The following is a 12,143-nucleotide window of genomic DNA, read 5'->3' as shown; positions in this document are numbered from 1 at the left end:
CCGCATGGGGGTGGGGGGGAGAAGCGGACAGTCTCTCCTAAGGAGATGCATTCGCCATAGACTACTTTCCGGGGTGGTCGTTTGCAAAAGCACCTGTTATTTCATGACTGTGGTACCCCTGCCATGCTTGTCACTGTGTCAAAATCCGGTCTCCCCTTGAACAGATAAATCCCCTCGGCCGCTGTTTCCTGAACCCACCCATGACTCCCTTTGACTTCTTTTGACTTCTCTGACTACCACCTTTGACTTCCGGCATCTGGTAAATACGCGAAGCTGTTCATCCCCCGGTCTCCGTCCGAGAGGATTCTGACCATCTCTGACACTTAGAGGAGTGAATGGCTGTGAAAATATCTGGTCTCCACTCACGGAAACCCCGAGAGATGCTTCTGGAATCACGCAAAAGAACGGCACACGTGCGTGTTCTTTCGTGTTTTCCCTCTTCTCCCGGTTCAGGCAGCGCTAAAGCAAACGTGAGGTTTCCACAGCCACCCAAACAAAAACGTCTTCCTTGAGAAATTGAAAGTATTCCACACATTAGCTTAGATTATCGCTGCCCCCCCCCGGCCCCCTCCCTCCCTGAGCTCCTCAACTTCTCTTGCATATTTCTTTCCTGTGCCAAAGCTTATCAAGTCTTAGGTCATCTTGATTTGTCAAAAACTACTTGGATCACAGAGTTGAACCTAAGCAGATTGGACAGCGATTTCATCATTCAGACCAAAAGAAAAGTCTGACGAGAAGGTTACTTATGTCTCCCAGCGGAGGAAGGAGTGGCCCCCTTTGCTCCTCAGTTGTGTGTTAGTATTGACTAAACTCTCTAAACATTTTTTTTTCTGAAAGTACTGCTACTCGATGGAATTACTCCATGCTCTGAACCTTTCATTACAGTGAGTCATACTGCAAGTAATTTTTAAAAACCCTCCCAAGTTTTCTTTTTTGCTATAGATTTGCCAAGAATTCTTTCACTAAAATAGGAGTTAACAGGGGGAAAAACAAAACCAAACCAAACCACAAATAAAACCCACCCTTTTAGTCCTATACAGAACAATTAAATTTGTTTAAGGATGTAAGATTTGGTGGAAACAGAAGATTCTGTGAAAGACTTGTACTCAGCGTAGATAGGGTCACACAAGGGATGGTGGTCATTTGTGGGTAGTGGGTTTACACAGCCAGGTGTGATAAGCGGCGTCTTGGGAGGTCAGGAGACTGGCTAGTGCCAGCCACATCTGGGAACCTGTCCCATGGCCTTCTAGTCCTCCACGCACAGAAACAGGTTTCTCCCACGAGAGGGGCAAGGATTCTTCCCAAAGGCCAAACAGAGACGAGCCCTGATGTAGACTTTGACTTTGCTTTCTGTGATTTAAAACCCAGTCATCAGGTATGTAAAGTGCTGACCTTCTCCCAGTTAGGAAAGATGGGCTTTGAAGGGTGTGATTGGCTCCTTTCTCAGCAAGCCTTATGAAAATGATTTTTGAAATCAAGTCAGTGCAGCTCAAGACTTGGAAGCGCTAAAGTGATCATCAGGAGACTTCTGCAGAGGTTAGAGTAGCTCCCGCTTAGACGGTCCATGTCGAACACACTCTGGGCTGTGAGAGGCTAGGGACAGCGCCACGGCTCTCTCCGCCCCCACATGGCCAGCAGGATGGACAGATGCGCGACAGGCAACAGCTGTGAGTATTTCTGCGCTCAGAACCGGCTTGTTTGGGGGACGCGGTGCACAACAGACCCTTCCGTGGTAGCCCAGGGCCCGGGTGTGCGCTCCTTTGCACCAGCCCTGCCTCTGAGCTCCCCGAGGTTGCAGCAGATGTTAAAAACTAAAGTTGAAACCTTTAAGCTGTAATGATGGAGTTCACAGGGTTCATAATCCCAGTACCCCACCCCGGTTCTCCAGCGAACCCGCTGAAATCTTTCAAACGGTCCTCAGCACTGACACGGGTGCATGCTGCGCGTGTTGAACACGCCGATCTGCCCGTGATTCCCCTCGGCTGCTGTCGAACAATCTCACTCCTCGAGCGAATGCTGGCTGCAGCAACAATGGTGTTATTGACTTGTTGCTCCGGCTCTATTTAGCTATTACCCTCGGGGCCACAATCAATAGACTTTGCACCAAGTCAGCCTAATAAATCCCAGGCTCTCACTGGAGGTTTGCCAGGAACGGCAAGAAAATCTATGGCAGGGAAACTCTTGGAGTGCAAAGAGAGAAAGCGGCACTGACAGCTGTATAAATTAATTAACAAGGAACTGTTTATTCTTCTAAAAGATCAGATTGCACATTTATCATCATTGAAGAAGTCACAGATACACTATCACGAAATTATCTGGTAATATAAAAAACTCCCACAGATTTGGACGCACGCACAGAAGAGAGAGACCTGCGTTCTTTGGCAACTTGTTTCTGTCTTTATTTTATTTTCATTTACGTGGCTTATAAATTTGCCTTCTTCGCACTAGTTCTGGTCAGTCTATCATTTCCAGTTCCCTTGGACAAATACAGTCTGCCTTGATAATTCTTGAAACTTGTCGTTGAAATCGTCAACACAATAAAAATAAAATGTCGATCATTAACATTGTTGTGCTCTGGGGTTTGTGGGTTCTTTTCTTTCTTTTTTTTTTCCTTCCCCTGCTGTCAGGAATTTGAGTCTTGCTTGTACTGCAACAGTGGAGGGAGGGAAGAATGCTTTAGGTGATACAAACACTAAAAGGTCACGGAAGTAAATGCTGGGTTATTTCAGATCACTGCAAAGGAATTTTAGAGCAGGTCTCCTTACTTAATAAGCAAATGGTGTGAAGATTCAGTGGCCAGGATCCAGGATTCTGCTGCTTTAAGACACGCTGAACTAAGCTTGGGCCAGCTCGGGTGCGAGACAATCTTCTTCCATAGATTGAAAGCAAATGTAAGAGATCAATGGGGCTCTTGGAGCATATTTGCTACTGCAGTAGTTCCTTCTAGAATCCTTACAGAAAACTGTTCTTTTCCCAATTCTGTCTATGCTATTACAGAACCTGTAGCTTGACAGGGGGAAAAAATTTTTTTTAAAAAAAGTCTTTTTAAATGCTGAGCGATTTTAGTTTTTAAATTCAAGGGTGGGAGTGTTAGAAATGGTCTTTAAACAGAATCATAACATCCAGCCTCAAATATCACTCAGCAGATTGGCCAGCGTTTGGTGAAAGTCTATTAGCTACAAGGCACTGAAGCGGCCATTGACTGGCTGTGACACAGGCATCATTGTTCCTAGGCGCGGAAAGCTTATTTCATTGCTTCAGTCTAGCCTGGGATATGTCAGCCCTACTGCATGTTAACACACTCCCGTGAACACAAAAGGGCACAGCAACCCCCTCAAACACGTACCCTTAAACTTGATGGGCCCTCAGCAGATGGGGGGCACCTACGGGCGCCCACATGAAACCTGTTTTATTGTGGGACTGCTAGTTGTGTTGTCCCAATAATTTATTGCCTCTTATAAATTGTTTCCAGGTAATAAGAGTTAATTGACTCAGGAGACTTCCATCCATTGCAATTATCTCCTAATATCGTACAGTAGGCTCATGTACTTTCTATTCATCAGGTCGAATATATCACCTGAATGGATGCATTAAAAACATGGCGGAACTTGAAATCATCATGGCAAACTTATTTCTAAAAAGGCCCACAGAAAGTTGTTCATCCTCAGATGAATGGATCGCCCTAAACACAATCTGGCCTTGAGCTTGGAGACTGGGCAGAGCCACAGGCCTCCAAGTACACCTACTTCACTTCTCTCTCATTTTTCATGAGAAGACCAAGGTCCAAAAGGGGAAGTGGTGGTTCTGGGGAGCCCCTGGAGAGTCTGTGGCAGACGAGGGCCTGGGTATTGGCTTCTCGCCATCTTTTTCTTACATTCGCAAGTTTCCACGGTGATAGAATATAAGCCATGAGAAGAACCTTTGACCAAATAGAGATGTAAGGGGAGATTCTTCTAGCCTTCATGCCTCTGCCTCGGCCTATTTCTGCTCCTCTCTCTCCAACAAAATAGCTCCTGAACTATTCTCCCGTGCCCTCAGCTCCAGACCTGAATACTCAGCCTCTTTTGTGATACCTTCTCCAATACTCTCCACATCAGAATGTTTCAGTCCCAGGTTCCATGGCCCTAGGGTAGGGCCCAATGGCATGTGTATCAGGTCCCGAGCTCTGGTGCTTCTCCTTGCCTTGCCTCAGCCAAGTCATTCCTTGTCTCTGAGACTTAGCTGTTTTCTTTTTTCCCAATAAGGGAGTTGGAGAGATTTCTGAGATTTCTTATCAGCTCTAACATCCTAGGATTTATGCCAAAGGCCACTCATGGGCTTTCATGCCTCATCATGTTGCGTAGCTCTTCCCACCGCTCCCAGTGGCTTCGTGTCTCCAGCTCTCTGCCGCCTGCCCCAGGTAAGGTGTTTGATTCTGGCAGTGACACTATGCCCTAACCCACAGGCAAGATACCACTGGAAGGAATTTCAAGCCAAGGGGGGGGAAAAATCTCAATTCATACTCTGAAGATCCCTCTTGGTCCTCTCTTCCCAACATGTAGGCTATGCTAGATGGGCTGTCACTTGATCTTATGGCTACAGGTTTTCTTTCTAATTAACAGTCTCTTGCCAGGCTCTGGGAGCACTACTTGCAACACCGAGATAGATTGAGCCTGGGCACCTTCCAAGCACAGCTTCTGCCAAGTTGAGGTGTGTCTAAGCATCATTTTTTTCTTTTCTTTTTTTTTTTTTTAAGATTTTATTTATTTATTTGACAGAGAGAAAGAGCACAAGTAGAAGTAGGCAGAGTGGCAGGAAGGAGAGGCAGAGGGAGAGGGGGAAGCAGGTTCTCTGCTGAGCAGGGAGCCTGGCACAGGGCTTGATACCAGGAACCTGGGATCATGACCTGAGTCTAAGTCTGCACTTAACCACTGCCTGAGCCACCCAGGTGCCCCAATTTTTTTTCTTTTTTTAATCAAGATTTTATTTACTTATTTGAGAGAGAGAGTGGGAGGAAGAGCAGGTACGGGAGATAGACAAACAGATTCCACGCTGAGCACAGAGCCCGATGCAGGACCCCCAGATCCTGACCTGAGCCAAAACCAAGAGTTGGATGTTCAACTGACTGAGCCACCTAGGTGCCCCAGCACCATTCTTTATTCTTTTTCTTCCAGTGGTTAATGCTGTGGGTGGAGGAATGGGGCTAACACAGGATAACTTGTGGGGTAGGTTGGTGCCTCTGGAATTTGCTACTGGGTGGGGTTCTGTGGTTCTGGCCTCTATGATCCAAAGTGGCAGACACATAGTTAACTTTTAGCTTGATCAATGGTGGAAAAGGGGACAAGAATACAATGAGAGTGACCACACAACTTTTTGTGTGCAATTGGTTACCAGGTACTGCGGGCTTTTCTGTACATGGGAATGTTTTCTGTAACCCATTTGATAACACTGGAAACTTCGTATCATTATCCCACTTTAGACATGAGAAAACTAAGACTCAGAGAGGTTAAGTGACTCATCTAAGGTCTCGAGCATGGGCAAGAATCGGCTCTTAGACTTTAGACAGAAAGGTCATTTTTCTTTCTATAACACTCTACTTCTGTCCCAAAGACCTGGAGATGGCAGGGAGGTAAGAGACAAGTATAAGTTAAGATGAGTAAATCACTACCTCATTGGTTAGTTTTACATCCAATTGATACCTCACTTAACACTCTATGGCCTGGAGCCTAGAACTTCTGAGAGATGAAGTGGCTCTCCTGTTGTGAAAATTGACTCCGCCCATCCTGCTCTGATCAGTCAATGCGCTTCCGAGGAGGACTGGGCTGAGGTATGTCTTAGTGGATGAGCACATCATTCCACAGTTCTCTTCCCTTAAAAACAGCTGAATAATCAGATATCCATATGCAAGAAAAGAGAGTGGGACCCTTACCTCACACCATATATAAGCATTAATTCAAAAGGAGATCAAAGATCTAAATGCAAAGCCAAAACTAGAAAACTCTTAGAAGAAAACATGGGAGTAAATCTTTGTGACCTTGGATTTAGCAGTAGATTCTTGAATATGATACCAAAAGCAAAAAGAAATAGACTATAGTTCATCAAAATGAAAAACTTTTGCACTTTAAAGGACACTATCAGGAAAGTAAAAAGATAAGTCACAGAATGGGAGAAAATATTTATAAATCATACAACTGATAAGTGACTTGCATCTAGACCTTATGAAGAACTCTTATGACTCACTAATAAAAAAGAAAATGAACACAATTACAAAATGGGAAAAGGACCTGAGTAGACATCTCTCTAAAGCAAATATGCAAATAATCAATAAGCACATGACAAGAGCAACAGTCACCCGGGGAAATGCAAATCCAAACCACAATGAGATATACCATTTCATACTCAAGAATACAGGTTGAAACAAAAAAGTCAGATAACAGCAGGTATTGGTGAGGATATGGAGAAACCAAACCTTCATATGCTGTTAGAGGAATATAAAATGGTACAGCAGCTTTGGAAAACAGTTTGGCGGGTCCTCAAAAAGTTAAAACTGGAATTACCTTCTGACTCAGCATTCTGCTCCCAGGTTCGTGCCCAAGAAAAATGAAAACATAGGTGTGCACAAAGACCTGTATGTGAACGTCCACAGTCTCATTACTCACAATAGCCCAAATGTGGAAAAAACCCCAATGCCCATCAATGGATGACCGGATAAACAAAATGTTATTTGGCAATAAAAAAGAATGACCTACGGACACAGGCTACAGTATGGATGAAGCTCGAAAACATGGTGAGTGAGAAGCCAGCCACAAAATGCCATCTCCAGGAAATGTCCAGAAGAGTCCATAGAGAAAGGAGGCCAGTGGTTGCTTGGGGCTGGGGAACGGTGACATTGGGGAGCAATGGCTAAACGTTTACGGGGCCCCTTATGAGGTGATACAATCACCCTGATGGGTGCACATATCCGTAACATACAAAAAGCCCGCTGAATTATACAGTTTCAATGGGCGGACCATAGGGGATATTAATTATATCTGAAGAAATGCCCTGAAACGACCCACAACACGACTGAGCCTTAGGGGCAGCTCAGGTCCTTTGCTGTGTAGCAGCCGAATCGGAATCCTCCTGCCCCGCCCTTAATCCCTTCCCGGTTCGAGGGTCTGCCCCCTGGGGCAGGTGCGCTGCTTGTTTCAAAAGTACCTTCTCTGGGAGCTATGTGCTCCTAGCCAGGATGATGTTAAGTGATGGGTACAGGTTACATCATTTAATTTTTACAACCGCTCCCCATGACAGGTACCATTCCCATCTCCACTTAAACATGGGGAAACTGAAGGAGTTTAGGGAACCTGTCCAAGGTCACACAGCTAGTTAGTGGCAGCTCCTGGATTTGACCTCGGGTGCATTTGACTCCAGAACTGGGCACACGGGGGGCCTTAGTTATGTGTGAACGTGAAGCATTGCCCTGGCGGGGGAGGGGTAGGATGGAGGGGGGAGTGTGCACTCACAGAAACCTCCTCTTCCCCTAGCAGCCTGGGGAGGCTTGAAGGCCTCTCCATTCCTACCTGCCCAGAGTGTTCCCTGGGAGAGCCAGAAGCTTCTTTAGAGAGGAGTTCGAGACTCCTTTTGAGAGAAGTCCTACCACCCTGTTTATTTCTAAAACAAGTTATTTAAAACTGGAGGGGGTTCGTTTTCCCCCGAAGCCGTTGTAGCTGACACTTTGAACCCGTCTTTACACGTACTTGTTTTTTGAAAACCAGTTTGTTTGTGGTTAGGAAAAAAACATGCTCATTGGATTTTAAGAAGTTATTTCTGTAAACATGTGGCAGAAGTAGGATGCTATGAGATTTAACAATGGAATTAATTTTCTTTTTAAAAAACATTTGGAGTTAATTACTCCTGTTCATGAGGCTGCGTCTTTTAGCCAAATTTTTGGTTTCATGTCAACCCAGAAGACTCACTATACAAGTTTACACTTTGATGCAGTGTGCCCACCTCTGCCGTTGACTTACGGGGTGATTGTAGGCCAGTCGCTCGCCTCTCTGGGCGCTAGCACCCGGCAGGAGTCCAGTCACTCTGAGTATCACTGTCAGACACGTAGCACGAGTGGGCTGGATCAGATCAGAGGTTGCCAGCTGGCAGCCTGTGGCCAGATCCCACCTGCCAGATGTGTTGGTTTGGCTTGCTCAGTTTTTAATTGAAAAAAAAAAAAATTATTTTTCCTTGCCAATATTTACTAACAGGGACATTTATAATCTAGAATTCAGGCATTCTGGAAAACTCAGAAGATGAGCCTCAGTGGGTCCACTCTGCCCCACTGCAGCTGTGGAATGGACCCCAAGAAGGCTTTTCGGTGGGGTACCTACTCTTCAGTTTTCTTCATCACCCTCTGGCTCATTTTACTCACCTGGGATCCTCACCCGGTCCCTATGGACACTGCATATGCCCCCTCTGAACTGGATCCTTCCTCTGGTTCCTACCTGCTCTCACAGGCTATGCTCTAAGCTTGGTAGCGCTCCAACAGGAAGGTAAAAACGAGATGAGACACCAGGACCTTGCTGTATGCTTTTCTAAATCCATGCAGAGCAATGGGGTGCAGAGATGGCTGGCCACAGCACGAGACAACGTGACTACCATGTTGACATCACAGTCGCAGCAGAACCTTCCGAGACACCTGGAGGGTTCGGCTCTCACCACCGCCCTCCGCTGCCCAGGACCTCCAACTCCCGGATGGGCGCGCATCCAGATATAAACCGGGAGGCTGCTGTTGGCAAGTCGAGCTCCCTCACGAGGAGAAGACAGGGAAATTCCATGGTTTCATCTAATATTCCAGATGGACTTGGATTCCAAGTCAACTCATTTCCGTCCTTATGAGAACTGGAGGCAAACAGATCCTGCAAGGTAACTGACAAAGCCTTCCCGAACACCAACAGAGGAAGCGCGGGTCCTTCCACGCACACAAAGGCCTCGCGTCCCAGTTGCCTCATCACGAGGCCGCTGGGATGGTCACACCCGTGCCGGTCACCAGCGAGGCCTGTGTTCTCTATTCTCAAGTCAGCAGGGCTGCGGGGGAGGGGCAGGGAGGGGCTGGTCTGGATTTTCGTCTGACCGGTGGATATAATTAACTGCAAATCTCAGCTCTCCCTACTTCACACAGAAATTATTTGGAGCGTGCATGTTATTTCTGTTTTCTGGCCCTCCCAGTTTTTCTTTTAAGAAATGAGTAATTGTCAGTCCTACAAGGCCAGAATTACTTCCTAATGTGATTTTTTTTTTTTTTTTTTTAACTTCTTAGTTTGAAATAACTCCAAACTTAACAGGAAAGTTGCAAGAACAATAAAATGAGCTCCTATGAGCTTCGCCAAGATTTACTGATGGTTATTATCTTGCCTCAGAAGCTTTCCCATTCTCTCTCTCTCTGCATAAATGCGTATTTCGTTGGGGACCGGTGGAGAGTCGGTTGCAGACACCATGCCCCCCCCTTTGTGTTACCAGACACATCTACCCACATCGGGAAATCCAACAGTGGTCTCATACGAGCGTGGAATCACAGGTTGTATTCTAATCCTGCCACCTGTCCCCATAATGTCCTTTATGGCTCCCCCGCCACCCTCGGGCCCTGCTCCAGGACTCAGTCTAGGGTCACACACTGCCTTTCAGCTGTCTAGTTTTCAGGTCCCTTTGATCTCCTTTAATCTGAAATCCTAAATGTGGTTTTAAAGATGTTTTTCTCTGTGGCACCAGAGAACCAGAGCACACAGAGGTAGCGGCGGAAACGGGCAGGAAACGGAAACAACCTCCCGAAAGTAAGGGCAAACTGGTCAGTGGGGGGAACACCGAAGGTTCCTTGGGCTTCAGCAGTTGCTCTCAGAGCTGCATTATAGGCTTTCAGGGGACTAGGCCGACTCGTGGAGTTCAGACGCTTCCATTCTCGTCTTGTGCTTTCCTCCAGAGACAACTGCCATGTCCTGCTCTAATGGCCCTCGAGCTTCTCCAGAAAGAGCTCTGTGGAGCCTAATTACATTGCCGGGGTGGTGGAGGGCCCCCCCCACCCCCGTTTCACAGAGCACCTAAATCTTGCCATTATACCACAACAGTGGATTCTCACACTCGTCAGGCAATTTGTTTTAATTATGTAAATCACTTCATTCTCTTTTCAAATATCAGCAGGGAGCAGCAAGCAGCTTCAGGTCAAAATAGCATGTGGAATAGGAGAGAGGGGCCGGCAACCACGGAGGCCTGGCTTGGTCCTGGTGGTCACCTGTCATGTGGTGGTGGGGGGCAGGGGGCAAGTGGGGTGCTGAAGCCCCAGAGAAGGTATCAAGGGGGAAGTAATGGGGAGTCCCCTTTCGGTGACAAAAGTACCCCACAGCACATGCCACAAAGCATGGTGAGGCACTGTATCTGCGCCTCTGGGGGGAGAGCAGGACCCCAACAGGCACATGTCCTTGTCCTACCGCCCACTCTGCAGCTACCCCACGCGTGAACCACTGAGCCAGGTTCAGTAAAAAGAGAACCAGGAGTCACCCTCTCCACAGTGCCTGGTGAGAAGACTGGTCCAGGGAAGGGATTGAGTGCCTAGAACATTCTGGGTTTTATTTTTTTAAGATTTTATTTATTTGACAGAGATCACAAGTAGGCAGAGAGGCAAGGCAGAGAGAGAGCGGAGGAAGCAGACTCCCTGCTGAACAGAGAGCCCGATGCAGGGCTCGATCCCAGGACCCTGGGATCATGGCCTGAGCTGAAGGCAGAGGCTCAACCCACTGAGCCACCCAGGTGCCCTGAACATTCTGGGTTTCATACCATCAAACCATGTCTCGTATAGAGTTGGTGTTTTAAATAAGTACGTTAAATGTTCCTCCTTGATCTTCAAACAATTTTTAAAATTAGTCTTTTCCCACCGTAGCGAAGAAACTTGGAAGAACACAGAGAAGCAGAGGAAAGGCCGGTTGGGAGGGAGGGGCGCGGGCAGGCGGGCAGGGCGGCGGGCTCCTTTAGCTGACCACCTTGAAACCGATGGGTTTAACGTAGGATGGTATTCGTTCCATCGTTCCAGCACACTGCACACTGTTGGTACTAGTTCATGCCTCCCTGTTCTCAGGATCAAGACAAACCTATCCGTGTAACACACTAGAATGATCTCTCTACTACTCTTTTAATCTGACAGTTTGTCCTTCATACTCAGCAGGGAATAGCACTTACTTCCTTCTAGGCAGTCAGGGTCTGCTGCCCCCAGGGGAAGATGGGACTTGGGAGGCAGGAGAGCCAAATGGTTAAGAGTAAGGTTCTGTAGTCAGAGCATCCAGATTAAAATTCCCAAATCACGTCTTATTTGGGTCTTGGTTTCACCATCTGGAGCAGGACATGGTAAAAGTTCTTATCCCAGAGGTTGGGGTGAGAATTAAAATGAGACGACTGGCATCGCGGGTTTAGCACAGTGCCTGGCACACAGGAACGGCACCTACTGGTGGGTACCATTATTGTTTTTACAACACGGTTTGCAACGTCAGTTTTAAGCCCGCAGGTGAAGAAGCTGACAGATTCCCCTTCTGAAAAATAAAAGTTCATATGGCGAAGAAATTTGTCGCTTAGAAGCTCAGTTTGGACGGCCATGTAATCCACATGGAGCAAGATTTAAAGAAGTAACCCCTGAATGCAACACTGCTCCTTCTTCTCCACTGAACCGCAACTTGTGTGATTCTCGTCCCGTTGCCTTTTCCTCTCTGTGGCTTCGAAAAAGAAATCCCTGGCTTCCAACTCCTTCCATCCAAGCCAGTCTCACAGACTCTTAAAGTACTTCTACCTACTTAGAACATCTATAGTACCTTACATCTCTTTCTCCCAAAGGAAAAGGTCAATGAAGAAGCCACAGGATGTGTTATCAAGAAGCCACCACTGTCCCTCTCCCTTATGACAGCAGTCACGGGAGAGGAGAGGTTGGGGCACTTTTTGTTAATCCAAAGCAGCTGCTTTTCTCTCTTTCTTGAAGGGCATGAGCACTTTCTCCTTTCTGATGGGAATCTGGGTCCTGGTTTTCCTCCTGACTTAATTCAAATGCAGCGGTTTCCTCTTCAGGAAGAGGCTGCCTGGAGCAACCAGCAGGGAAGAATCAGAAGCCAACTGCTTCCAGAAACAGCCCGTTTCTAACCAGTACATCTAAAATTGTATTT

The 12,143-nt window shown here is 46.9% G+C and overlaps 1 protein-coding gene and 1 long non-coding RNA gene across 21 annotated transcripts in view; both read right to left on the bottom strand.

The window, feature by feature from the left end:
* The window catches only part of VTI1A (vesicle transport through interaction with t-SNAREs 1A), a 350,305-nt gene that overhangs the window by 46,079 nt on the left and 292,083 nt on the right, over positions 1 to 12,143 (bottom strand). The gene's annotated exons all lie outside the window — the stretch shown is intronic.
* LOC309860012 lies at positions 2,224 to 11,809 on the bottom strand. Its single transcript, XR_014309092.1, has 2 exons — positions 7,488 to 11,809; positions 2,224 to 7,119 (listed from the first exon to the last, which is right to left on the bottom strand). It is a non-coding gene; the product is annotated as an uncharacterized lncRNA (long non-coding RNA).

This window comes from Mustela nivalis, assembly GCF_964662115.1.
Source record: "Mustela nivalis genome assembly, chromosome: 2".
NCBI lineage: Eukaryota > Metazoa > Chordata > Mammalia > Carnivora > Mustelidae > Mustela > Mustela nivalis.
The sequence above is the reverse complement of the archived record's forward strand: the minus strand, read 5'-3'. Positions and strand labels throughout refer to the sequence as shown.